The 26180-nt window shown below is 52.4% G+C and overlaps 1 protein-coding gene across 11 annotated transcripts in view; it reads right to left on the minus strand.

Moving 5' to 3' along the window:
* The window catches only part of NCOR2 (nuclear receptor corepressor 2), a 227989-nt gene extending 222681 nt beyond the window's left edge, over positions 1–5308 (minus strand). For 4 of the 11 annotated variants that reach the window (XM_085593374.1, XM_085593370.1, XM_085593363.1 and 1 more), the window contains exon 1: positions 5149–5307. The gene's annotated coding sequence lies outside the window, so the exon portion shown is untranslated. Of the gene's footprint in view, positions 1–1223; positions 4688–5148 lie in introns of those variants that run through there. The other 7 variants (XM_085593365.1, XM_085593358.1, XM_085593362.1 and 4 more) reach the window with 4 other exon arrangements.
* Between the last annotated feature and the right edge of the window lie 20872 nt (positions 5309–26180).

The raw sequence follows: 26180 nt of genomic DNA on the forward strand, positions 1-26180 counted from the left end.
TAAGCCTAGACTGCCTGGTTAGTTAGGATCCAGGAGCCAGCGCTGCAGAGAGGAAATCCTGCCTGCTCTGCCTCCCTCCCTGACACACGCACCACCCACCCCGAGAGCCGCAGCCAGGCCTGCAGCCTCCAGAGACAATACCCACAGCATCCCCAGCCTCCCTGCGTGCTGGCACTCTCCCTCAGATCCCTTCCCACTGGAGGAAACTATCTGGACCCCACCACATTGTCTCCTCCCAGGGCAACCCCGCTCCCGGCCCCATCACTGCTGCCAGTGCTCAGCTTGGCCTCCTTCCTCCTCATCCTCCTTTCCCCATCAGCCCAGGACACAAAGGGTTCCCTGTGCTATGATGGGGACACGCTCCTCGACACATCCTCCCTCTTGAAGGCCTTCCCTTCCCCTCACAGCTGAACCCACTGCTTGCACATCTTTTTCTGCCCACAATAACTTACTCGACCTTTCTGCCTCCATTTCTCCCTGCAACCTTCCTCCTGCCTTGGCCCCACATCTGAATGCTTTGTGTTTGTCGTACGATTTTAAATCTGTCAGCAATTCATCCATCTGCCACCTCCTGGGTTTTTAATGCCGCAAAACGTTCTGGGATACAGCCTTGCATAAACCTCTTGGTGAAAAATTAAGCCGTACCTCATTCAGAGACTAAACTGGCTTTGAGATCACTTCTTTCCAAGGTGCTGGGCTATTTCAAAGACTGGCTTCTTCCCTAAAGCGAACAGAAAAGCCATGATACTATCCAGGCTAAAATAAACATTATGGGAGCAGCGATAAGGGGAAATATTTCAGCTGACTAAGAGCAATGCGGGTTCAAATCCAAGCGTAAGCTGATATTGCTTATAATTTGTTCCTGAGCCAAAAACACAGACTGGGATGAAAAAATGGAAGGCATTAAACAACAAGCACCATACTCAGAGAATCTGAAAAACTTCAGCATTTTCATTTACGTTATTATTTTTTTAAATAACCTTCAGTTTCACGGATCATAAAGTTAATTTGGAGTAACTTCCCTTCTCTGTAACTAGACAGAGCTGCTATCCTTTACATTCATTAATGTTTGCTCAGTGCTCTGCAGCTATAAAGAGAGCACTAACCATTATCAGCATCCTCTGTGCACCCAGCAGGCACATAACCACTGCCGTGCTCTCCCCGTGGCCCAGATTCCCTCCAGCTCTGGCACTGTGGTAACAATCACACTCATGGACACCCACCTCCATCTTCACTGCTTTTCTTCCAGCGCCAGGCACCTCTCCCCTGCAGGCAGGGCTCCTCTCTGGGCCTCTCCAAGGCAGACTGGGGTCAGCAGCCGAGCACACACGTTGGCAGCAGGGTCTGCAGCAATCAGTGCCCCCTCACTGCCCACCCTCAGCCAGGTCACATTTCTCAGCTTCTCACAGTGAAGTGGCAGCAGAGCTGCCTCACAGTGTGTGGGCACTGCCTGCTCACCAGAAATATCCTCTCCTGGGGCACCAGCTCACCTTCGGCAGGAACAGCTCACGCCCCACAGAGACTCCAGCTGCCAAAGGCAGGTTGGCAGGAACAGAGAACTGATGGCCTCCAGAAGGGAAGTGACAAGTAGGGTGGGCAGCAGGATTGGGGTGCAGCCCAGATTTCTCAATTCTCAGTACAGTCCCACTGCTGCCTCGTGCTCAGGTCACAGATCACTTCCCAAAACTGATGAATCACTCATTTCCTTCTGCTCTTCTGTCCTCCTTCCCTTCCTGCCAGATCCATCCCTCACTCTGATCAAGCTTTTACAGGCATTTTCATGCCCTCTGTTCTGGAGATCCAGCTCCCTCTCCAATCTTCTTTTTGGGAAAGCTCTAGTCATGCTCATTAAACGATACATATTTCCATTTTCTACTGCAATGCAAAGATCCATCCCTTGACATTACAGGGCAAATCAGAGACCTCAACACCTGTGTGCCAGCACAAGCCCAGCCATAAATAGCAATTCTCTGCTGCTTCCTATGTCGATACACAGCAAGGGCCCTTCAAAGCCGTGCAGGAGCCTGTGCCACAGCAGCCTAGATGAGAATCCATGACCTGACAATGCCCAAATCCTTAAGCAGCTGCAAAAGCCTCAGTCACTAATCAGAGAGGCGACCGGGTGCTGCTGTACCTCATTTCCAGCTCCATTAGAGCTGACCCTGCTCTCTGCTGAAAACTCTCAGCGAAGACTAAAGCGAGCCACGGCTCCTAAAAACGCAGCTGCACAAAAATAACAGCGCTGCAAAGAACACACTGGCCTGGATTCCCATCCTCGTGCACCCCTGCAGCTAAGGCCACGGTCTGCATTTGGGGACCACGGCTCACAGGCACAAAACCCAGGGGAACCAGACTTTGCCACTGGGAGTTAACAAGCAAAGCACTCATGGAGAAAGAGACTCTTCACCAGCTCTCCAGAAGACTTGCTCTGACACATTGAACTTCACGTAACCCCACCAGCCTCAGTTTTCTGACTTGTGAAGTGATCTGGTCAGAATGAGACACTGCGCTAAGGATGGGGAGTACTGCACCCCACAGACCCTCCTCCATCCCATTCCCCTTCACAGCTGCTCAAATCAGCCAGCCAAAACCCACCTGTGAAAAGTTACCGATTTAATCCCCCTTTTGTACCCACTCATCTCAAAACTGACAAGATCGTAACTTTCCTCCCCCCACAGGGACACCAATATGATGGTATCTCAGGCACATAAATTACAGTTGATTTCAAACAGGTTTCTCCCAGGACAACCAGATTGCAAAAAGGACTGTATTGCAGCAGAGGCCACTAAAAACCACAACCAGCAGTGGGAGGAACACTGGGAGCCATCAAGGGGGACAAATAATTCACAGCCATGTCACAAAAGATGAAGATATCTCCTATGACCCAATTCCAGCTAGTGCAGTCTGAGAGAGGGAGCTCTCAACATGTGCAGCTATCAGCACAGCTGCATGCTCATCATCTCTGCCAATCATAACAAAACTGCCTTTACCAGACTGGATTTCCTAATTACGAGACGTGAACACAGCCTGAACCAAACCCTCTTTGGATTTAGCGCAGGATGGCTCCAGGGATTAGTACAACCTCCACTGGAGGCAGCTTGGTTCAAATCCAACCACAGCCATTAGCAAGTGAAAAGTATTGCCAAGCAGCAGCTGGCTGGTGGCTTGCACGAAACAAGTCTATGGTTTCAGTGCAGATCCCGTTGCAAAAAAAAAACCAGTGACCTCCCTGGAGCTCCAAGGTGCGAAGGCAGAGGCACCCAGCCCTTCTCCAGTGCTGGAGATGCTGGCCCAGGAGCAGCTCCGCAGAGCCAGCCCTGACCTCCGCAGGGGTTTCAGAACCAGGTATGTTTTGCAACTTGGCAGAAACACACGGCTAAGTAACAGAAACCACCACCCACATGAAGCCCGAAGAACAAAGTACCAGTGTTTTCCTGCCCCAGACATGTGCGTGCCCCATCTCCTCTCTCACACCAAAAATAGCTTCTACTTTTTCCCTTTTGGCAACAACAAACCGAGGTTTGAGTGCATTTGCTTTCAATAAACTAAACACGTTTTGCAAGTCTCTCTCACAGTGAGACTTACTCAACTAAAGTTATAAAATATTTGTCACACACAAAACTTCCCTCCCGTGGCATCGTGGGACTCAACCCCAACACACTCTGCAAGCCTTGCTCACTGAGTTCCTCACCCAAGGCACAGGTCCTGCACAGAGCTGGCAGACCCAGGCTCACAGGAGGTTTGAGCTAAATCCCAAAGTCACCCAACATCAGCACTGAAACTCAGAGAATTAAGTACGATTTGATTAAAACCATCCAGGAATACACAGCTTCACAAGAGGCCTTGAAGAGTTTTGTCACCACTTCCAGAAGAGAGGGAAATGTTCACCCAGTTGTCCCAACTTGCACTGGCTCCGTTTATGAATCAGTAGTAGTACCAAATCTTTATCTGTAAAGCACACAGCAAACTTAAACTTCACCTTGCTGATAAAATCCTATACTAAATGGAAAAACTCTCACCCCACATGACCAAGGAATACCATGGAAGGATATCACATCCACCAAACTCATTAAAAATACCAAATTCAGCAAAACCCTGACGTTCTCAGGCATCCAAAGCTTCACGGGAATACCAAGGGGAGAGGTCACTGCAAGAGTTCAAACCATAAATGCCTGTGAACCAAGGGGTTTGCAACCATCCAGTGCACAGATCACCTCCAGCAGCACTGTCCTCTCCAGCACATTCTTCAGCTGACCCAAAACACAAAGTTCAGGGAGCAGACAGCGCAGGCAGCAGTGCCTGCAGGCGTGCTGGGCTTCCAGAGGGTTCAAAGCCCTGGAAGCAGGGATGGGTTTTTGTTGGGTCAACACAGCCCAGGCAGCTCCAGCCCGAGTCCTGCAGGTTTTGCTGCTTCAGTGGTGTTGGCAGCAGCCCACATGGCAGGCAGCTGCCTGCACCCACTGCAGCCTGCTCTTTGTGCATTGTCAGGGCAAGGGAGCAGGAGGAAGGGCCGAGGGAGAAGAGGGAACAGGAAATTAGAAGAACCAACGGGAGAAGGGAAAAAAAAAAAAAAAACAAAACAAAAAAAATCACTCCAGAGACCTCAGCTGGGGTTCAGAGAAACGTGCACTTGTTGCCTGCAGACAGCGGCTCAGCTACCTCCCGTAAATATTTACAGGGCGAGCAGCACACCGCCCGAGCAGGCAGCCCCGCAGCCCGGGCACGGCCGGGGCCGCCCTGCTGCCCCTCGGATGCTCCTTCATCGCTCCGGCCGTGGTAACCCAGCGTGCGGGGGGCAAGACCCGCGAAATGCAGCGGGATTGAACCAAACCGAGGAAAAATGAGGAACAGGGGGTAAAATATAGGTCCTCGGGGTGCCCCCACCCCGCAGAGGGGGATCCCCGCCAGTTTGCCAAGTGCGGCGCTCCCCCGCGCTCCCGGGCGGCGCGTTCCCTTGAGGCCAAAAACGGCAAAACCAACAGAGAGGAAAAAAAAAAAATAATAATAAGAGAAAGTTTCTCCCCGGCGAGCAGCTCCCGTGGCACATTTTCATTTTTACGTAACGCGGCCGCCTTTCCCCCACCTGCCGGAGAGCGGAGCGGCCCCTCCGGCCCGGCGCCCGCGGGGGCTGCCCCCATCCCGACTCACCTAATCCCGCCGGCAGCCGCCGCCCCCCATCGCCGCCGCCGCTGCCGCCTCAGCGGCCGGCGGGGCAGCGCCGGGCGCGGGGACGCGTCCCCGCCATCTGCGCTGTGTTTATAAATCCAGAGCCATGGGGCTGCGAGCCGCGCCGCCCGCCCGTCCGTCCGCGGGGCCGGGCCGCCCCTCGCCGCAGCGCCCAGCCCAGCCCTGCCCTGCCCTGCCCGCCCCGGCGCGGCGGGAGGCGGCGGTCGGCGGCTCGCTCGGAGCCTCGCTCGGTCCCTAAGGCCGCCCCGCGGACGGACGGGCGGGGCGGGCCGGGGCGGGGCCGCGCCGCCCGCGCGCGTTAAAGGCGCCGCGCCGAGCGCCCGGGGACACCCGCGGGGCCGCGCCACCCGCTGCGCCCCCGTGCCCGGCTGCATCCCTATGCCCCTCTTGCATCCCCGTGCCCCTCTTGCATCCCCGTGCCCCTCTTGCATCCCCGTGCCCGCTGCATCCCCGTGCCCGCTGCATCCCCGTGCCCCTCTTGCATCCCCGTGCCCCTCTTGCATCCCCGTGCCCCTCTTGCATCCCCGTGCCCGGCTGCATCCCCGTGTCCCCTCTTGCATCCCCGTGCCCCTCTTGCATCCCCGTGCCCGCTGCACCCCCGCCACCCCCTGCACCCCCGTCCCTCTCTGCATCCGTGTCCCCCGCTGAATCCCTATGCTCCGCTGCACCCCCGTGCCCCTTTTGCATCCCCGTGCCCCGCGCTGCATCCCCGTGCCCCCCGCTGCATCCCCGTGCCCCCCGCTGCATCCCCGTGCCCCCTCTTGCATCCCCGTGCCCCTCTTGCATCCCTGTGCCCCGCTGCATCCCCGTGCCCCCCGCTGCATCCCCGTGCCCCTTTTGCACCCCCGTGCCCCCTGCTGCATCCCCGTGCCCCGCTGCATCCCCGTGCCCCTCTTGCATCCCCGTGCCCCTCTTGCATCCCCGTGCCCGGCTGCATCCCCGTGCCCCGCTGCATCCCCGTGCCCCCCGCTGCGCCCCCGTGCCCCTCTTGCATCCCCGTGCCCGCTGCGCCCCCGTGTCCCCCGCTGCGCCCCCGTGCCCCGCTGCACCCCCGCCACCCGCTGCACCCCCGTCCCTCTCTGCATCCGTGTCCCCCGCTGCAACCCCGCCACTCGCTACATCCCTATGCTCCGCTGCATCCCCGTGCCCCTCTTGCACCCCCGTGCCCCGCTGCATCCCCGCCACCCGCTGCATCCCCGTGTCCCCCGCTGAATCCCCGTGCCCCTCTTGCACCCCTGTGCCCCGCTGCATCCCCGTGCCCCTCTTGCATCCCTATGCCCCGCTGCATCCCCGTGCCCCTCTTGCATCCCCGTGCCCGCTGCACCCCCGCCACCACCTGCACCCCCGTCCCTCTCTGCATCCGTGTCCCCCGCTGAATCCCTATGCTCCGCTGCACCCCCGTGCCCCTCTTGCACCCCCGTCCCCCGCTGCATCCCTGTGTCCCCCGCTGAATCCCCGTGCCCCTCTTGCACCCCCGTGCCCCTCTTGCACCCCTGTGCCCCCCGCTGCATCTCCGTGCCCCCCGCTGCATCTCCGTGCCCCCCGCTGCATCCCCGTGCCCCTTTTGCATCCCCGTGCCCCGCTGCATCCCCGCCACCGCCGCTGCCGCGGGCTGCGCGCCTGCCAGCGGTTTATCAGTGCCACCAGGTGTCTCGGTGCTGCCGGAGGCACCCGCCGGTGTTTCCCAGCTTCACCGGTGCGGCGGGTTTGCCGCTGCGTGTCGTTGATGATGTTTTTGTGGTGCAAATCGGGGATTCTCACTTGTGGTGTGAGCTGGCACATAATCCCCTCGTGCCCGTGGTGTTTCGGACACTTTGGAGGAGGAGGAGGTCGGGCGCCGCTTGGTTTTCTGAACCCTGACAAAGGTTCAGCCCCGAGAAATTGTCCGGAGCATTCCACGGCAACATAGTTATGAAACTTCCGTTTTCCCGCAAAAGGAAGGTGAGGGGCTTCAGGAGAAGACCCCGTGATGCACATTCCCAGCCCTGGGTTAGTGTCCGTACTGTGATTCCGATTGCATCAAAAACCTTCTCGGGGTGGGATAATTGCAGGAAAAGCTGAACAATTTAACAAGCAAATGCCCACAGGAATCAGCACCGAGGCAAGCCAGGTCACTGACAGATTTTAACTAATATCTTGCTTTTTCACACTTTTTCTTCCCCTCCATCCTCCCGGGGGGACGGGGAAGGTCGTATCCCCTCAGCCACCGCTGTTCCCTGCGCTGCTGGGTGCCCGTCCCCAGGCGAGTCCACCCCTTCTCCCTGCCACGAGTGATGCATGACCTCCACAGCTGGAAAAGCAACCCTCCGCCGCTCCGGCGGCCGTAAAATCCTGCAGCAGGCAGATGCGGGCATGCAGGGGTGCCCTGCCGCTGTGCCTCCTGCAGCCCCCGGCTCCCTCCCCGCATTTCCCCGGAGCGGGAGGACAGCGGGCAGCTCACGGCATTCCTTGCCCCAAGACGGCTGCACTGCTGCAGGGCACGGGGACTTTCCCAGGCCACAGCTCCGTCTCCTGAAGTCACCCCACTGGATTTGTAAGCACGGGCGCACGCCGCGGTGTGAGCATAAACGCCAGCAGCGCAAGGCAAATAGCCTGAAATGAGCCTGGCGCGGCAGAAAAAGCAGGAAAAGTTGCCCTCCTGTGCCTGTGGCACTTGTGTGTCTGCTGGCTCAGGGCAGCGCCTTTGGTGCGGTTTGAGTCTTTGGTTTATCCACAGGCTGGGTGTCTTCTGAAAGCAAAGGAGCAGATCAGATCTTTATCTTGAAAATATGCTTGTCTTGGTAGATAAAGGACTGGATTTATCCCTGTTGCACTGCGGGGTTTCTCTGCTCCAGCCATTTAGCATTTTCTGAGTTATTTTTTTAATATATCTGTGACGTTTCACTTAATGAAAGGTAAATCCTGTACCGCAGCAAAAAGACTCGGGACTTTAATTTTACAGGAGCCAGGCTTTTATATGCCAGTGACCTTAGAACACATTAGAATCAAATGTATTTAAATAAACCCCTTAGGGCTGAACGCCCTTTCCAGCAACACTGAACACCCTGCCAGAGTACAGATGGATTTTTTGTCTGTTCCTGCAGTCCAGAAGGCCATGGTGCCAAAGGGAATCACCAGGCTGGAGTTGCTGTGGGAATATGGGTTTTTCTCAGTGGCATTGCTCTTAGAACAGTGGGGATTATTTCCTTGTGCATTTCTGCCTTTTGGAGCCTTGAGGCTTTTTGTTTTCAAGCTTTTTCCCTGCGGATTGTGGAAGCTGGAAGCTTCTTTCACTGGAGAAATCACAGATAAATAAGCCTGGGAGCTGAGGCTTCAGGTGAGCCAAACCCAGGGTGAGCCTTGAGCATCCCGGAGCAGAGGGAGCTCTGCCGTGGGTGCTGCAGCTGGGCACGTAAAGTCCCCTGAAAGCCGGGAGACAGAGCCTGGCTGTCGCTGCAATCACGGTGTATCTGTGCTGCGAGGCTGCAGATAGCTTACACAGATTTTCCTTAGCGTTTCACTTGGAAGCTGCCGTTGATAGCTATTCCATCAGATAAAATGGTAATGCGGGCCCGTCCAGCAGCAAAGATGGGGATTTCGGCTCTCAGTGGAAAACTGGAGTCCTGCCTCAGATATTTGAGATGGTCTACATTAAACTTGCCCCGTGGCCGGTACAAGTGCAAGAAAATTGGGGTGTTTTCTTGCTTGAGTTGACCTGAACTCCTCCAGGAAAAGAAGTGAGATGCAAAACAGGAGCCACCCTCCCTTTGAAACCACCCTCCCATAGAAAGCTTCAGGGGAAAGTGATTACATCTGAAGCAAGCCGTAGCCTTTAGCCTCAGACAGCCTGTAACTGACTTTATCCGAGCATCAGCCCACTAGGACCAATGTGAGTGAAAACTTGGGCAGGGGTTTACCCTCCACAACCACAAATCCCGAGTCCCGGCACAGGGACCTGGGGTCTTGGACCTGCTGGTCTCAGGGAGGTCTGGCAAAGGGTGGAGGCAGCAGGTTTGCAACCCTGCCCTGCATGATGCAACACTGCTGCCTCCAAAGCACCTTCCCACCGCCCTGGTGACCTGCCTTTACTTGCTCCAGGCATGAGAGGAATTCGGCGGGACTCAGGCGATGTGAAGGGATGGAGTTCACCTTAGGGAATTGGATCTGTCTCAGGGAAAAAAAAAAAAATCAACCAAAGATCTCTGCATTTTTTCCTGGAGAAAGGGGAAAGGCAAAGCCAGAGGATGCAGGTGGTGTCATGGGACCTTGCACCCACCCCTCGCTCCTGCCTTTTTCTGTGGTCGCCCTCGAGCTGCCAATGATTTACAGAAACAAATTACGTAATGCGAAATATCCCAAAGTCAGGGCACTCAGCTACATGCAGAGAGGCAAAATGGAAGTGATCCTGGATGGTGGCTGTAAACTGGGAAACAATTCCAGCATCACCAGGCTGCCTTCATCCCCAAGGTGCAAAGCTGATCCCACCGTGTGCATCAGCCCCACCATGGGAGAGGGACCCCATCAGCTCCGTGACACACTGCCCCTGGCCACGAGGCTCGGCCTCTCCTCTTTCCCTGGCCATTTCCTCAGCTCCCTCTCCCAAATGCTGGGCTCAGTGGCCCTGAGCAGCTGTCCCATCCCCTCCCACCGTGGCTTTGGGTTGTGTTTGGACACTCTGGGCAGGGCCAGCAGCGGGCCATGCTCCATCTGCCTCCCCACGTCACACACCAGCATGCTCCCATCAGCTCCTTGAAGCTCTCCAGGGGCTGCCTGAGATTTCAACACGTCAGGGGACAGACAGGACCCCAAAAAGGTCGTGTCCCTCCTGAGGGGATCAGCTTTTAAACGCAGATATAAGTGCAGTTTGGTTTTAAATCCAGCTAGAAGCAGCAAACGCATTCTCCCCTGCCACGGGTGCGTGGTGAGCCCAGGGCTGAGCTGCCGTGGTGCAGAGAGGCACCAGGCGTCGATTTTGAGCCAGGGGACAAAGCTGTCCCTGTCACAGCCAGCGATGGGGACAGTGCCAGGCAGGACACAGGCTCAGTAACCAGTCCCACGTGCATTTTGGCCTCCCCCAATACACACCTCCAGCAGATGCTTGCTGCCTCCCACGGTGGTGGGGCAGCTCAGAGAATGACTAACTTAGTTTTTACCAAGAAATAAATGGCCACAGCTTTATTAAATCAATATTAATTCATAATCTTTAACAGACAATTACAGTTATCTCACACACAAAACTACCCACCTCTTCAAATCTCTGATCTGACAGGGTTATAATTAGCTTATTACTGGCCATACATCTGCTAATAACTTTTCCCTCAGCCCTGTGAAGTGAATTAAGGAGCGCTAATAAACCATGGCTGTTAATCCATTTATATGTCTTATGCTTTTGTCTAGGCACCGAATTTAAAGATACATAAAAAGAGGTTTTATCCTTTCTTCCCTCCCAGGTCTGACTACTCTGCAGCCCTCAGCTGCTGGCTGTGGACAAGGTGGTCTTTTTGATGTCCTGCCAGATGCCATTCTCGCTGGGAGCAGGGTGCAAGGGCAAACTTAGGAAAGCACTTTACAAGCTGAAAACCCTCAGAGTATTTGAAAGCAGCAGTATCTCCCCCAATGATCAGTATTTTCCTTCCTATCATCAGCCCAAGGGCCCATTCCTGGCGTGAGGCAGAGGGTTATTTGGGGAGGGTCCACTGGCAAGAGCGTGAAACCCCAAAAATACCCCGCGGGAGGGAACGAGGGGCAGGCAGAGAGGGGCGAGGAGGGTTTGGGCAGCACTCGCAGCGCTGCCGGGGTCATTAGCAATAATGAAAGTGAGATCAGCCGCGGTCGGGGGTGGAGGGAAACGCTGATCTCAAATGACGGCCGGTAATAGGGGACAGCCAGAGGCACGTCTGATGTGGCCAGATAAAAGCAGATGGCTGGCTGCTGCTTCTAATTATAGGACCCTGCTAACGAAGAGGGCGCTGATTAGACTGACATTGTCCTAGGACATGCATTTCCAGAAGGATCTGCCACTAGGGCTCAGGGTTTGGGGGTGATGAGATGGGGATCCCCACTGCCCACCAAGACCTGTCCCAAAACCTTCTCCTGGGTGAGGTTTGCTCCCACCATGGAAGCACTGGGGTCAGGGGCTGGGGGGATGTCAAAGAGGAGCCAGCAATGATGTCCCCATGTGTTCAGGCAGCTGCAGGTGGGCAAGCCCTGAAATCCACCACCAGCCCAAGAGGCTCTGAGTTCCAAGGCCCTGCAGAGGAAAGGAAGCTCCTTTTGAGTAAGAAATGCGGTTGAATTCACTCATGGGTGAATAATTTATGATGCTTACTGTAATGAGACATAAAAAAAACATTCAGTTCTGGTTTCATCATATTTTTGGCTATGAGTAAAAGAGTAGAGAATGATGAGGGCTTCCCACAGCAAAGCTTTGAACCCCTTAGACTGAAAATGGTAGCCAGGCCACTTCTAACCGGTGAGTTGATCTTATGCACATTTTTGCTCGTGTTGGCACTTTTCCTCCTCCATGGAAGAGATCTGAAGTGCACTTGTGATGACAGCTCTGTCTCTTGCTCAGCTGAGTGTCCTCACCAGCCTGCCTGGCTTGGTGGCAGTGCCCTGACACCCATCCTCATGGGACAGTCCTTCCTGAGGGGCTCAGGTACTCCTGCCCCAGTGTCCCAACCCCACAACATCCCCCTGCACCTTTTCCCCTTTTCCTGAGGTGGTTTTAGGGGAACTGAGGTGGCTCTGGAGTGATAACTCCCATGGGAGGGGATAACTCACTGGTGCAGGATCCCAAAAAAAGATTCCCAGTGCTTCCAGCCTCTGGTCTTGCAGGGATAACAGGGTTTTTTCTTTGCCAAAAGAGCTGAGCTGAAGTCAGATCCCCTTGTCACATCTCCAATGCCACCCTTGAGAAACTGCTTCCCTACTTTGGATATGCTGCAATATGTAGTAATTGGGAAATTTTGTTTCTGGAGGTTTTTCATTTTAAGACATCTGGTATTTTCTGGAACTGGGAATAAAAATATTTCCCTCTTTTGCAGTCACTGAAATTCCAGTGAGAGCCTGCATTGGTATGAAGAAGCATCAAACAAAAGATATAGGATGTACAGCCCAAGGAGGAGCCAGAAAAAATGAGGTAGAAATTTTGTCAGACTGGAAGTGGATGAAGAGGCTGGAAAGCAGCTGGGTGAAATTTGGCAAAATCTTGAGAAAAAACACCTCCAAACTCAGCAAAACCAAACTGATGCATGCAAGTCAGTCGCTAAAAGAAATCCAGATATTCAGGCAAGGACTTTTTCTGGGTGAAGCCCACAGGAATGACCCTCATGGCCCTGAGTTGGTATTTCCAGTAGGGATGGAAAGGGGTGGGAGAGGCACACAGAGAAGCAGACGAGGTGGCACAGGATGGGGCAGGTGCCCCTAGCTAGAAAACCTGTACTTGCTTAAATGTGAGCAGCTTTTCAGGAGGATCCTGTAGCTGAGCTCTGGGCATCTTCCCATGAACAAGGAGCCCAGCAAGCCTGCAAATTCCCTGCAGGATGACTGCAGGAATTTCAAGCCCTGCTTAGAGACACGAAGCAGTTGCCAGGGCATCCAACCTTTTGACATCTTAATGAGCCGAGAGTTCAAAAGGATTTTTTTTTCCTTTTTTTTTCTTTTTCCCCCTCCCTTCTCAGAGAATTCAACTTTTCATCTCCCTCCTCCCAAGTAGCAGACAGCCAAACAGGGGATGACAAATGAGCGTCTGCTCCACCTGAGGAGTTCAAGCTGCAATCATCCAGCTCCTTGTAGCTCCAAAGAGCTGAGAAGTGCCGGCGTGCAGGAGAGGAGATGTAATTAGGTGCGATTCAAGAACAGCTCATCAGCTATATTTAACAGACAGGACGAACCCTCAGAAGCACAGCCCTGCAGAGGAGCCAAGCTGTGGCAGAGCTGTTTGCCCTGGCTCTCTGTTTGTGTTTCTGCCTGAAATATTATTTTTTTATTATTATTATTTTGCAATTTGAAGCTGTAATGGTTGTTTGCCCTGTAAACATCCAGGCAGGACCTCTCACCCAGGGTTTTTTAGCAGGTAGATTTTCCCCTTCACCAGGATTAAAGTTAGTTAGAGGGAGAAGAGCACAATAGCCCCTTGTATCCCAATCTTTCAGCCTGGAACAGATGGAGAGTCCTGCCTGAGTCCCAGGGGTTGCCACGAGGACAGGGTGACAGAGGAGACACTGTGCCTTGTGCTGAGAGACAGGACAGGGCTGTGGGACTGCTCCAGCACAGAACCTCGGAGTGCTTTGGGTTGGAAGGGACCTGCACAGGGTCCAGTTCCAGCCCCAGCACCACGGGCAGGGAGGCTGCCGGAACTCCAAATGTCCCTCAGACATTTTTGGATGTTCCGGGCCCAGGTCAGAAGCATTTGAGACCCTGGCACAGCTGGAAACAGCTGGGATTTTGGGTTTGAGCCATGGAATGAGTTACCAATCTTGCAGGAAGAACAAGAAGTCACAAAAGTTTAGATATTAGAGTAGAAGGAGTCACAAAGTAGAGGGAAGAATTTTTGAGTGCTGTACAGGGGGTTTTGGTTTTCTACATGGGGGTCAGAGGGTTTAAAATGGATTTGGGATTTTGGCCTGCCCTGTCCTCCCTTTTTCTCCTTCCTCACCTCCATGTTCTTGGTGATGTTGGCACTCACAGATTGGTTTAGAGTAGAAAATCACCATTTAATATAGGTAATAGGCATTGGGGAAACACTGGAAACGTAACAAGTAATGTACCATATAAAAGAGAGCAGCAGCCCTGGGTGGGAGAGAAGAAGCAGTCGGGGTCAGAGAGGATGTCAGGGTGTGTGTGTGCCTCTGCCTGAGCTGTGAGCAAACCACAGCAGCCCCAGGAGAAAATCTTTTAGAAAACTTGCAATAAACTGCCTTGAGACCAACAACAGAAACTGCTGAGCCTTTCTTTGCAAGCTCGGGCTGGAGGAGAGACTTTTCCAGCACACGGAGCCACCCCTGACCCAGGGTGAGCTCTGGCAGGAGGCCACTCTCTAAATTGAGTTGCTGAAAGCCCCATCCAACCTGGCCTTGGACCATCCTGCTGGCCAGGGGTAGTACAAAGGACCAGGAGGTTTGGGAGCACCCAGCAGAGCTGGAATCCCAGGCTGAGGTGGCAAAGCTGCTGAGGGTTATGGTGACTCTGACTTGTCCTCAAACCACCAGCTCTGCTCTCCATCCCACCCAATGCCATTCTGGGAGCTGCTCCAGCCCTCCCTCAGTTGTCCCTGCCAGTCCCTGTTCCAAAATAACACCCAGAGATGAGGAACAGAGAAATTTAGGAACCAGCCATGGCAAGTCAAGGAGCCACAGGTGATTCTGCATCCATGCTTGCCTATGAAGATCCCTTAAACACACAAACTGCATTAAACTATCAGCTTAACTACAGAAATCACCGAAGTAACTGTTGTATCTCCCTGGAAAACCATTCATATTCTTCTTCCTAATGACAGTCATCAAAGAGATGGCAATTTCATGTGTCAAATCCTCTGCTTCCCAGCCAGAGGATGCTCAACAGCTGCAAACAGCCAACCAGGTTTGTGCACAGCAAACCAGCCCCAAGTTCAAGGGTGTGCTGACAAAAAAATTATCAAAACACACAGGGCAAAGCCCTCTGGCCTGTGGGGACGGGTGCTCCCCTCCAACAAGGCTGGAGCTGAAACAGTGGAGAGCAGGGCATGCTCCCCTCCTCAGGGAAGGATAAAAGAGCTATTATGGAGATCCAGACTGTTCAGGCTCATGCTTGGCTCCTTGTGAGCAGAGGGTAAAGAGCTACTTATGCTGGAACATAAAAGCTGGGAGACAGCAGAGTGCTATAAATAGGGCATATAAACTTTCAACTGACAAGGCTCTGATTTTGTTATTGTAAAAAAATATATATAAAAGAGGGAGAAAAAGTGCCTAGGTGGAGCTGACAAAGAGGGAAATACATGCAGAGCACAGGTTTGTTCCCAGGAATGTGCTTATTATAAGTCAGATGTAGTTAGAGCTATTACTTTAGCTTGAAATGAATGGAAGGAGAATAAATCTGCCTTTGTGCAAGGCTGCCTGCAAATAGCATCTCCCTCTAGCAAACCTGCAATTGTGTTTGCATGAGACATTTGTTAAAATAAATGCAATTTAAAAAGAAAAACAGTTCACACCTACGGCAGGGGAAGGCTGGTGGTATGAATGGCAACCAGCAGAGGAGGAGGAAGAAGCACAACAGGCTTCAGCAGCAGGGGGCAAAGCCTGTGGCACTGCTAGGGGCTCATCTGGGATGCCTGGAAGGCTGGAGAGCCTGTGGACAGCTCACCCTCAGTGCCTGTCTCTATCATTACATCTTTACACCAATCACCCCAGACCCATTTTCTCACTTTCTGTCCCCAGGGGATGGTGTGATTACACACAGGTTTTCTAGGGAAAGGATGAGCCAACAAGGAAGGTGAGGAGGAAACATCTGGCCCTGCTGCATCCATCACAGCTGTGGGAGCAAACCCTGAAGTTTGTCCTGCATCCAAAAATCTGGGACACCCTGGGCTTGGAATCCCAGGAAAGTTTCACTTTGTGAGCCAAGTGAAAAGTACAAACACCTCCTAGGGAGTTTTTGGCTTTGCATCTCCTATTCCTAAATAACTTTCCCAAGCTATTGAAAGTGCTTGCAGGTTATTTGCTTCTATGTTCAACTAATAAAGTGTTTTTCCTCTCAGAGCACATCAACACCCTGTTCTGACCTCCATCCTTCATGGCTGCAGCAGCTTCAGGGAGGAGATCTGCAGGGTTGGCACCTCTGGGGGCTGTTTGTCACCTCGTGGTACCCACAGGCACATCCATGCCCACTGCCTTTCTCCCAAATTGCAACGGTGTGGATGGACTGTGGCTTTCAACAGGCAAATCCAGCATCTTGCTTGGGTGATGGCCTAAAGAGGGGAGAAAACCCTCTGCAAAGTCCCCTCCTGCCTTCTGTTATTATTATTTTTTTTTTAATATTATTCCCTTTGAATTTATAGGAGTAACTGTCTGGGAAAATGACTTTACCTCTGGCTCCTTCATAAATTTTTAATAGGGCAGAAATAGAACCAAAAGGGATTTAAAAAAAAAAAATATGCGTTAGCGTCAAACTCTGGCTCTATTCATAATTAATTATACTTTCAGGGGGAGGGGAAAGAAAGAGGAAACATAATTACAAGCTTCTAGTGAGAACATTCATTATCATGCTAATGCAGAAATCAGGACTGCTGTGCCTGTGTGTGTGTGTGTGTGTGTGTGTGTGTGCTCAGTCTAATTACTCAGCAGTGATGTTGTCACTCACGGTTACCTCGGGGCTGCAAAGTTGTTGGAACTCAAAATGTCCCTCAGACATTTTTGGAGGTTCCGGGCCCGGGTCAGAAGCATTTGAGACCCTGGCAGGCAGCTGGAAACAGCTGGGATTTTGGGTTTGAGCCATGGAATGAGTTACCAATCTTGCAGGAAGAACAAGAAGTCACAAAAGTTTAGATATTAGAGTAGAAGTAGTCACAAAGTAGAGGGAAGAATTTTTGAGCGCTGTACAGGGGGTTTTGGTTTTGTACATGGGGGTCAGAGGTTTTAAGATGGATTTGGGATTTGGGCCTGCCCTGTCCTCCCTCTTTCTCCTTCCTCACCTCCATGTTCTGGGTGATGTTGGCACTCACAGATTGGTTTAGAGTAGAAAAACACATTTAATATAGGCAATAGGCACTGGGGAAAAACTGCAAACACCATATAAAAGAGAGCAGCAGCCCTGGGTGGGAGAGAAGAAGCAGTCGGGGTCAGAGAGGATGTCAGGGTGTGTGTGTGCCTCTGCCTGAGCTCTGAGCAAACCACAGCAGCCCGAGGAGAAAATCTTTTAGATAACTCACAATAAACTGCCTTGAGACCCAACAACAGAGACTGCTGAGCCTTTCTTGGGAAGCTCGGGCTGGAGGAGAGACTTTTCCAGCACACGGAGCCACCCTGACCCAGGGTGGTCTTCGACACAAAGTCAGAGTTAAAAACGAGGGGAGGATTCACAGCCTGGGTGAATGGGGACTGAGGGTTGTGCTGGGTGTTTCTCACCCTGGCTCCTCCAGCATCCCCAGGCAAGGTGTTCATCAGTGAGAACCATCCCAGCCTCTGATATTTTGGGTGAAAAGCCATGACAAGAGTGTTAGGAGGCATTTCAGGTGCACCAGGGGAGGGAAGAACAAGCTGGGCTGAGAGAGGAAAGAGCCCAGGTGGGAGTGGAGAAAAGCAAGGCAATAGTTGAGCTATTTAGTACCTGACAGGTGCCCACATTTATCGTGCCAGGGAGATTCTCACCTTGAAAAGGGATCCTGAACATCTTCCCAGGAGAAAGATTTGGGCTCAGCTGGGCTACAAAGCTACCCTGGGCAGGGTGGCTAGCTGTTCCCAAATGCCAGGGAGGAAAGGGAGACTTCCCATGAAAGAAGGGGCTCATTTTAACCCCAGAGCACTGATATTACCAGCAATACGTAGGTTTTTTTCCTTTTCTACCCTGTTTCATTAGGCACAATCAATGCCAGCACTGAAGCTGGCATTGTGCCCCAGCACAGGACCTGAGTGCCCAGCTGCCCACAGCATCCTTGTGACAAACTCATAGAAACCAGGGAAAAACCTCTTCCTCAGCATTCCACACCTGAACTGAGGGGTTGGTGGTGCCCAGAGGGGTCAGGCAAGGGGATGAGCCTGCTCTGGGAGGATACTTGAAGCTCCAGTTGAGATCAAGGAGGAAAACCACAGGCTCGGGTCCATGGCTTGAACATCACATTCAGTCCCAGACATGCTTGTAGACAAGAATTATCTAAATTATATTAAACCTAAGTTCGGCATCTGCACAATCTGAGCATTTCTGGGGAATAATTAAATGGATTTCCCATTATTTCTCAAGCTGCCAAGCGAATGTCCTACTTTCATAAGTCAGAGCACAGCATTTCCCCAGCAATAAATCCTCCAGCAGACTGCAGGAACCAGAGCCTGGCAGGCAGAGCAGAGCCAAGGAGAACGAGGCAGTGCTGGGACACCCAGCCCTCCTGGATGGCCTGAAAACCTTGGAGCAAAAGAGCTCCACGAGCAGTGCCACGGTGTGTTCTGGATGGGGAGAGGCAGCAATGGGCAGCTGAAGGACCAGGGGCTGGGAGCAGCCAGAGTTCCAAAAAGGGATTAAAGAGGGGAAGAGGAGAAGCCAAGTGTTGGTGTGGTGCCATCCCTGATTCAGGAATCCTCTGCTGGGAGGACAAGGACGGTGATAATTAAAGCAGGAACTTTGCTTCCCTTCCTCAAGTGGGAAAATCAGCTCTTGTAGGAAATTGGAGGGAGAAAAGACAGAGCTAGGGATGAATAATGCTGTGGGATTTAATGTGGCCCTGCCCTGCCCCAGCCCCCTGCAGACACCTTGTGCCTGAAATTTCCTCCTGTGCAGGGTGAAAAACCCTCCTGGGCACTGCCAGGATCAGGGCTGTCTGCTGGGAATCACAGGTTCAGTTTGCAGTGATGCTGCTGGAGAGCTGCCAAAAAGGGATGACACAAAACTTGTGACTGCTGTCTTGTGCCTCCATCCAGAGGACAGCAAGGGGGAATGACTGTCCTAAAAAAGAACGGGAGCTCTGTCACCCACAAGCACCTCAGAGTGTCCTCAGCAAAGGAGCATCCAACACCTTCAAAATGTACCAATTTTTCTTGGCATAAAAGCAGCTGCTGGCACACTGGGATGAGCACATTAAATTTAAGTGTGAAGGCATTAAAAAAACCCGAGAATTGTTTGCACAAAAAGCCACCATTACCCAGGCACGACAGAAGTTCCCTATCCAAGGATGCTCCACGAGCAGCACCAAGACCCTGCTGTCGGTGTGGGGGTTGGCAAGAAGGGAAAGCTAAGCCTGCAGTCCTAAGGATAAGATCAGATATTTTTTTATATTTTTTTTCCCCCAGAGGTGGGCTTTGTACAACATCTGTGAGCCATTCCCCTTCCCATGTGCTCAGGCTCGGGTGAGGGGCTGCTCTGGCCTCACTGGAGCTCCAGCTGTGCCTAATTCCAACATTTCAGCTTTGCCTGCAAAGCTCCTGACCCGCACCAGCCCTGGACAAATGGACCAGGGGGTGTTTTCAGCCAGTTTTCAGAGCTCAGGGCTATTTGGGAACCTGGAGCATAATTGCTCTGCAGAGTCTGCCAGCTGCTCTAAAAATACCCACCCCACCTCAGCACGCCGACACTCCCATCCCCATCCAAAAATGCCTTTTGGAGGCGGAGGCTAAGAGTAGCACCGGGTGCTGTGGCCTCAAAAAGAGCAATTACAAGGAAAATAAAGGGGGGAAACACAGTTTGGCCATTCCCATGGCACTGGGCAAGTGGTGAGGTGCTCAGCGTGGCTGGTGCTTGCACAGTTGCTGGGTTCTGAGGATCGGGGTGAGAAGGGCTCCAGCGTGTCCCCAACCTCTGCTCTGCCCCGCTGGAGCATTTTCCCAAGCCATAAAACAGAGCAGAGGTTTTATGTGAGGGTCTAAAATGAATTCTCACACGAGGGAGAGAGCAGCCTGCCATGCCCCCTCCCCGAAACCCTTCCTGATAAAAGGGCCTCACTGTTCTTGCGGATGATGAAATGATGAAACCGGAGCCAAATCCCTTGAAAGGAAACAGATGACCTCCTCTGCTGGGAACTGCTCTGGGCCCTCCTTTAACTTGATCATCGCCAGAGCGCTGCCCAGAGGAAAAGCAGTGAGAACATCCACGTCCCTGCTGTGTGAGTGGGAGGGAAGCACGTCCCCCCTGGTCCCTGATGATCTCCTCATTAGGGCTAACGGGGTCGGGCTCCTGCTGCCCATGGGACTCCCTGTTTCCCCCGCTTTGCAGGTGATTTTTGGTCTCTGCCAGAGCAGGGTGATGTCTAAGCCCTCAGCAGCCCTGGGTGCTGGCAGGAGTCATGGTTTTATTCAGAAAAGTCACACTGAGCATTGCTCCCCTCAACCAAAATGCTGGATGCAGAATTTGCCATCTAAAGAGCCATGTTTTAAGTGGATGCAGCCCAGGCCACAGTTCAAGGGGTTTTTTTTCTGTTTATAACCAACCAATGGGAAAATAAAACAGGATTGTGGGATGTTTTATGGTGCAAAAAAGTAGCCCTAAAGCTTTTCCCTAAAGTCTCCCTGATGGAATTTGGGAGCAGCCAGCCAGGGGCAGCCCAGATGTGCCAGGGGAGCTGTGTTTGCTGAGCATCCCCATCCTCCACCCTGCAGGCAGAGGCAGTGGGAGCTGTTAACTTTCCACTGAGACAACCTGTGCTATGAGAAATGCTGCTGTTGGAAACACAGCATCTTTTAGGTCCCTTCTAAGCCAAGTCATTCTATGATAACTCCAGAAATTCTGTCTGATTTTTTTTCCATGGGGGTGGTGGCTGTCGCTGCAAGGATGCCCTGCCCACACCGTGGGCAGCTTCTGCCCCAGCACAACCTCCCCGTGCCCAGGGCAGGGCAAACTCCTCCTTTCCCTTGTGGCACTTTCTCCATCTGCATCAAACAGCAGAGCTATGAATATTCAAAGAGACAAACGTGTTAAAAATCGGTGACATTTTCAGGATTGGCTCGTGCTAGCCAGAGAACGTCATTTGCAGTAATTACAAATAAAATCCACAGCCCTTCACAGATGACAACAAATCCAAATGGCCTTTTTGCACAGTGAAAATATTAGCCTTAACACTTTTTTTTTTTTTTTAAATCTCTTCCAACCAGTTGCTGCTTTCACAGGCACCTCTGAGAGAGCTGATTTTGGGAAAACTTTTCCTGTCTCAGTGGCGTTTGCTGCCTGGAACAGAGAGCAAATAGCACTTTCTTCTCCCCCTCCCTCTTGACTGAGAGTTTTCTTGGTGGTGGGGATGAAACCACGAAACAGAAGGCTGCCTAAATGAAATTATTAACCCAGAGAAACCACTAAAGGAACTTGATTAATTTGCCAAGTAACAGAGCCTGGTTTGTTCTTTTAGGCAACACATCTTAAAGTAATTGAATCACCCCTTGAAAAAAAAAAAAACAGTAGATGATTGAGCCCTGAGGTACACTCGTTCACTATCCTTAATAAATCTCTCTTTATGAAGGAGGTAGTATGCTTTTCTCATCAGAAACCTGTTAATTTTTTTCTCCCTTAAGTAATTGAATACAAAGTTCAAAATCTATCTGCTGCATCCTTCAAGAGAAAAAAAAATTCAAAGGTTTATCTCCTGCTTCATCTCAGGAAGTTAATTATGGTCTCATAATTGAGTTAAACCAGTAGGTTATTAAAAATACCACAGGATAATTTTTAATTTTTTTAAAATGAAGTATCACGAACCCCAAACCTTTAGCAGAACCAAGTCTCCCAAGACCTGCACTGTGCCCTGCGTGCTGCAGGAGGTGCCCAAGATGGACCATGCCAACCTCATTCCAGCTAAGAAAAGTGACTGAGGTGGTTTTATTCCTCCTTTTTGGGAAGCCAGATGGTGAGCCCATCACCAGCTGTGGTATCTCAGCCAGAGCTGCAGAGCCCCTGGGCACGTCCACGGCCTGAAGACAAATGTGCACCTCCCCTGCAGCTCCAGGTCTGGCTGCTCAGCCTCCCACCACAGCATGGAGTCACTGAGCAGGAGTGGGTTGGGCTGGAAGGGACCTTAAACCTCATCCTGTCCACCCCCATCCACGGGCAGGGACACCTGCCAGGATCCCAGCTTGCTCCAAGCCCCATCCAGCCTGGCCTCGAACATTTCCAGGGATCCAGGGGCAGCCAGAGCTTCCCTTGGCATCCTGTGCCAGGGTCTCAGCACCCTCTGAGTAAAGAATTGCTTCCCAATATCTAATCCTCCCCCAGCCTCTTTCAATTTGAAGCCTTTCCCCCTTGTCCTGTCAGTCCACGTCCTTGCCCAAATCCCACTCCAGCTCTCTTGGAGCCTCTTTGGGCACTGGAAGTATTGGAAATGCAGGTGAAGCTGGTGGGAAGAAATGCTGATGTCTGACTCCAGCTCAGAAGGCTGAATGATTTCTTCATTATAACTATGCTATAATACATTCATATACTATTTAAAGGAGATACTAAAACTACAAACCTACTTTTTCTAACTCCCATATCTAACTCACTCCCAACTCGTGCCCCTCTCTGAGCCCAGCCCCAGGTGGGTTGGATTGGCCACCAGGCTCAAACAATCCTCACCAGAATCCAACCAAGCAACACCCCAGGAAACAATTCTCCAAACCCATTCCACATGGGAAAACAAGGAGCAGAAATAGAAGTTGTTTTCTCTTTCTTCTCTCTGTGCTCCTCTATGAAAAATCCTGAGAGAGAGAAGAATGTGCCTGCCACACTGGAAGGCCTTTTAAGTTCTCCACAAAATCTTCTCCAGGCTGAACAACCCCAACTCTCCCAGCCTGCCCTCAGAGGAGAGGAGTTGCAGCATCTTTGGTGGCCATGACCGAGACATCTTTGATTATTCCCCAAGAAAACTGAGTTGAGCTTTGTAATGCCCTGGGATGGAGGAGGAGCCCCCAAAGCCCCACCACGGTGCTCATGGTGCTTCCACATCAAGTGTATTTCTAATCAGCATTTCACTTCAAATATTACCCATTCAACTAATTCTACTAATTCTAGGGAATTACAGAAATAATTGCTATTTTCCAATAGACACAGGACTGCCTCTCGAGACAGAAAAAAAAATAAGGAAAAAAATTCACTGAAGTACTGTTTAAGGAAAGTCAAAACAAGCTATTTCCATCTCCTCATTTGCAATTAACTTCAGAGCATAACACAGTGGGAGGTGGTTCATGGGAACAGTACGACTTTGTTGTAATCCTCCCTCTGTGAGCAGAGGGATCAGCAGAGAGGGATGCACCCTGCCAGGTGGCAGCCACGCTGTCCCCTCTGGGCTGCCTGCCACCAGGGAGGGGCAGGAGAGCTCCAGCCCCACGCTGTGTCCCTGCCCTGCTGCCCCAGCAGGCTGCTGTGCCCGTGGCTTTGCCATCACTGGCACCCCTGTGCTCCTTCCTGTGTGAGATGCTCCATTTCCATCCTCACCTCCATCTCCATCCCTGCCTGAAGGCAGATCCCACAGCACAGCTCCCAGGAGACAAAGCAGAGTGGGGAAAAGGGATGTGAGGCTGATAACAGCCTGGAAGAGCAAGCTTCTTCCTGGGAGAAACAGGAGTTGGGTGGAGTTGGCAGAGGGAGCACAGAGTGGGGTGGCAGAATGGAGCTACTCTGCTCTCACTGGGCTGCCTGAAAAAAGTGTTACTATAATCTACATTTTAATATTTTTTTTAATGAAAAAAAAAAAAAAATCAGGATTTTCCTGTAGCAATGTCCTTCTCTTCTTCCCCAGCAGTGCCACTACTGCTGCAAGAAGAGGTGGCCAGCAGTCATCCCTCCCTGGGGAGCTCTGGGAACCCTTGTAGAAGAGTGCCAGCAGGACTTCTGCTCAGTGGGACACTTTGTCCCCACTCTGCCTTGCATCAGCCTGCCTCACCTCAGAACAGCCCTCTGCTCATGGCTGTTCCTGCCACATTCCCAAAGAGCCCAGGCCGAGCAATGCTTTGGGAGCTCTTTTGGAAGAGCTGGTTCCCCTGCATTGTCTGGCAGGGCTGGGAGCTTTCCCTGCTCTCCATGCAAACGTTCCCAGGAGGAGGAGGAGGAGGAGGAGGAGGAGGAGGCTCAGACCCAGCCATGCACTGCCTGAGAACCTCCCAGCAGTGGCTGCCCCGGGGCAGAGAATCCAAACTGCAGGACTTGTCCATCATGAGCCTCACTGACTTTTGGCTCATGGGTGGATTTCAAACCAGCCAGGGAGCAGCACGAGGCTGGGGCTGTCACCAGAGCCCCGAATCCCAGCCCTGGTGCACCTGAGGATCCTGCAGGGTCCATCCTCAGCCTCCCCCTCTGTGCCCCGTGACCTTTGCTGGTGAGGAGGCTGCTCTGTCCTCCAGCAAGCCCTTCCCATCCTCTGCCCTACAACATTAACAGCACCACTGACGTGGCCGCCTGCTGATTGTGCATTAAATATTCACCTACATGATACTTCCTTTGAAGAATTCTCCTTTTAACTGTTCTATTTTCATCGCTGTCCTCATCCCTCTGTAACGCTCCATCTTCTGCTTAAGTGTCATCTTCAGATTTTGTTCCCAATTAATATTTCTATGGCAACTGCATTTAATTTTGAAGTGGTAGGACTCACTCTGCATAGGAACCAGAGCCTCCTCCTTGCCTCACAGCTCTGTGCCCGTGGTGGACATTTATGCTGCTGTGTTTGCTTTCAAGAGCCATGGTTCTGTGGAGCATCTCCATCCAGCCTCAGTGCCCTTGCCTTGCCCTCTTCACGCCAGCCTGGGCACAGCCAGTAGGTTGGTCCAGGCAAAACTGAGCTCAGATTAATCCATCAGCCCTTATCACCAAGGGTCTGTATTTGCTACAGCCCAGGGTAAAGCACAGATATTTGGGGAGCACAGGAACTGCACCCAGGGGAGCAGCCGGGTCCCCAGGCAGGACAGGAACACACTGTGAAACAAGAAGTGGCGGGGAATGCAGGAGGTGGCAGAAGGGATTGCTGGGTTTGGAAACCCAGCCTTCACCCCATATCCAGCTCCAGATGATGACCAGAGTTTTGCCCCAACACCCTGAGCTGTGAACCCAGTGATGGGGTGCAGACATGTCCGTGGTTCTTGTGGCCTCCAGGCACTCCCCAAAGTGATGGGGAAGGCACCCACTCGTGTCCACGTGTGGGTTTCCTCCTCATTCAAAAGGCAGAACCAATCCTTGAAGGTGGAAACAACCCACAAAGATGACCAGCAGCAGGATGGGGACAGCCCCCAGCTCAGTGCCACTGAGTGCACCACAAGCTCTGCACTGATGAGGAAAAAAATGGGCATGGAATGGTTAAAATAAGCCTGGGTTGTGGCCTGGAATGAGAAGTATTTGTGTGCTGGTTTCCCTGACGTGGCTGCCTTTGGTCTGGCTGAAACCTTGCAGGCATCTCTGGAATGACAGAAATGCTGCACGTCCTGTTAGCTGGGTTCTGCAGGCTCAGCACAGCCCGGCTGCTTTGTGCAGAGGAACCTGTCCCGGATGGCCCCGAGGGGCTGGCAGCCTGACAGATGGAACTGGGCTATGCATGTACCACGCAGGAGTTTGGGGATTAACTGTATAAATCCACCTTCAAAAACACTTTGTTCTGAACCAACATCCCTGCAGCCACCGATGCCCTCCCGAGCATCTCCTCTGCATGCAGGGTGACAGAACTGCACACAGGCTCCCCTTGCTTCCCCTGGCTGTGTGTGCAGGCTGTTTTCATCTGCAGCACCTCTGCAGTTGCACCAGCCCTGGCACTGCATATTCCCACACTTCTGTTCTTACCTAAACATCTCAGACACCCCCAGGGGACATTCTGGGGGTTTGCTCTGGTTTTGGCCCTGTGTTTAAAGTTGGCTTTCTGATCCCAGACTCCACTCCCTGCCAAGTGCCCAGCTGAGTTCCTGCCTCCACCCAGAGGCTGGCATGCAGCTGGGGTGCCCTCCTGCCTGCTGTGCCCACCGTGCCACTGCCACCCAATAAAGTGCCACCAGCAGAACAAGTGCACTCACCATAGGTTTGGTTTTCCAAGAGCTCCCAGACAAGCTCTGCTCACAATATCTACATTATTCCTCATTCAAATGAGGGAACCACAGAAAAATGTAATTTTGGAAGCCGAGTAACTTAACTCCCCGCAGCTGTGCCTTGGGCTGGGCTCCAGCTGCCTGGTATCCAGCCCACAGGGCTCCTCCATGCTTACACAAGCACCAGATTCCTCCCAAAACTCACTTCCCAGGACGGGCAGTTACCGTGAATGAAATGTGGGACTCGGATTTCTTTCCTCGGCCAGCTGGGCCGCCCCGTGGTGGTGGCATGAACACGTTTCCTCATGGAGCTCAGCAAGGACACGCTCCTGACCACTGCCCTTCCCCAGAGATGCTGTTACCCACCTGAGCTGG

The sequence above is a fragment of the Lonchura striata genome, chromosome 15 (genome assembly GCF_050655825.1).
Source record: "Lonchura striata isolate lonStrDom1 chromosome 15, ASM5065582v1, whole genome shotgun sequence".
NCBI classification, from domain to species: domain Eukaryota; kingdom Metazoa; phylum Chordata; class Aves; order Passeriformes; family Estrildidae; genus Lonchura; species Lonchura striata.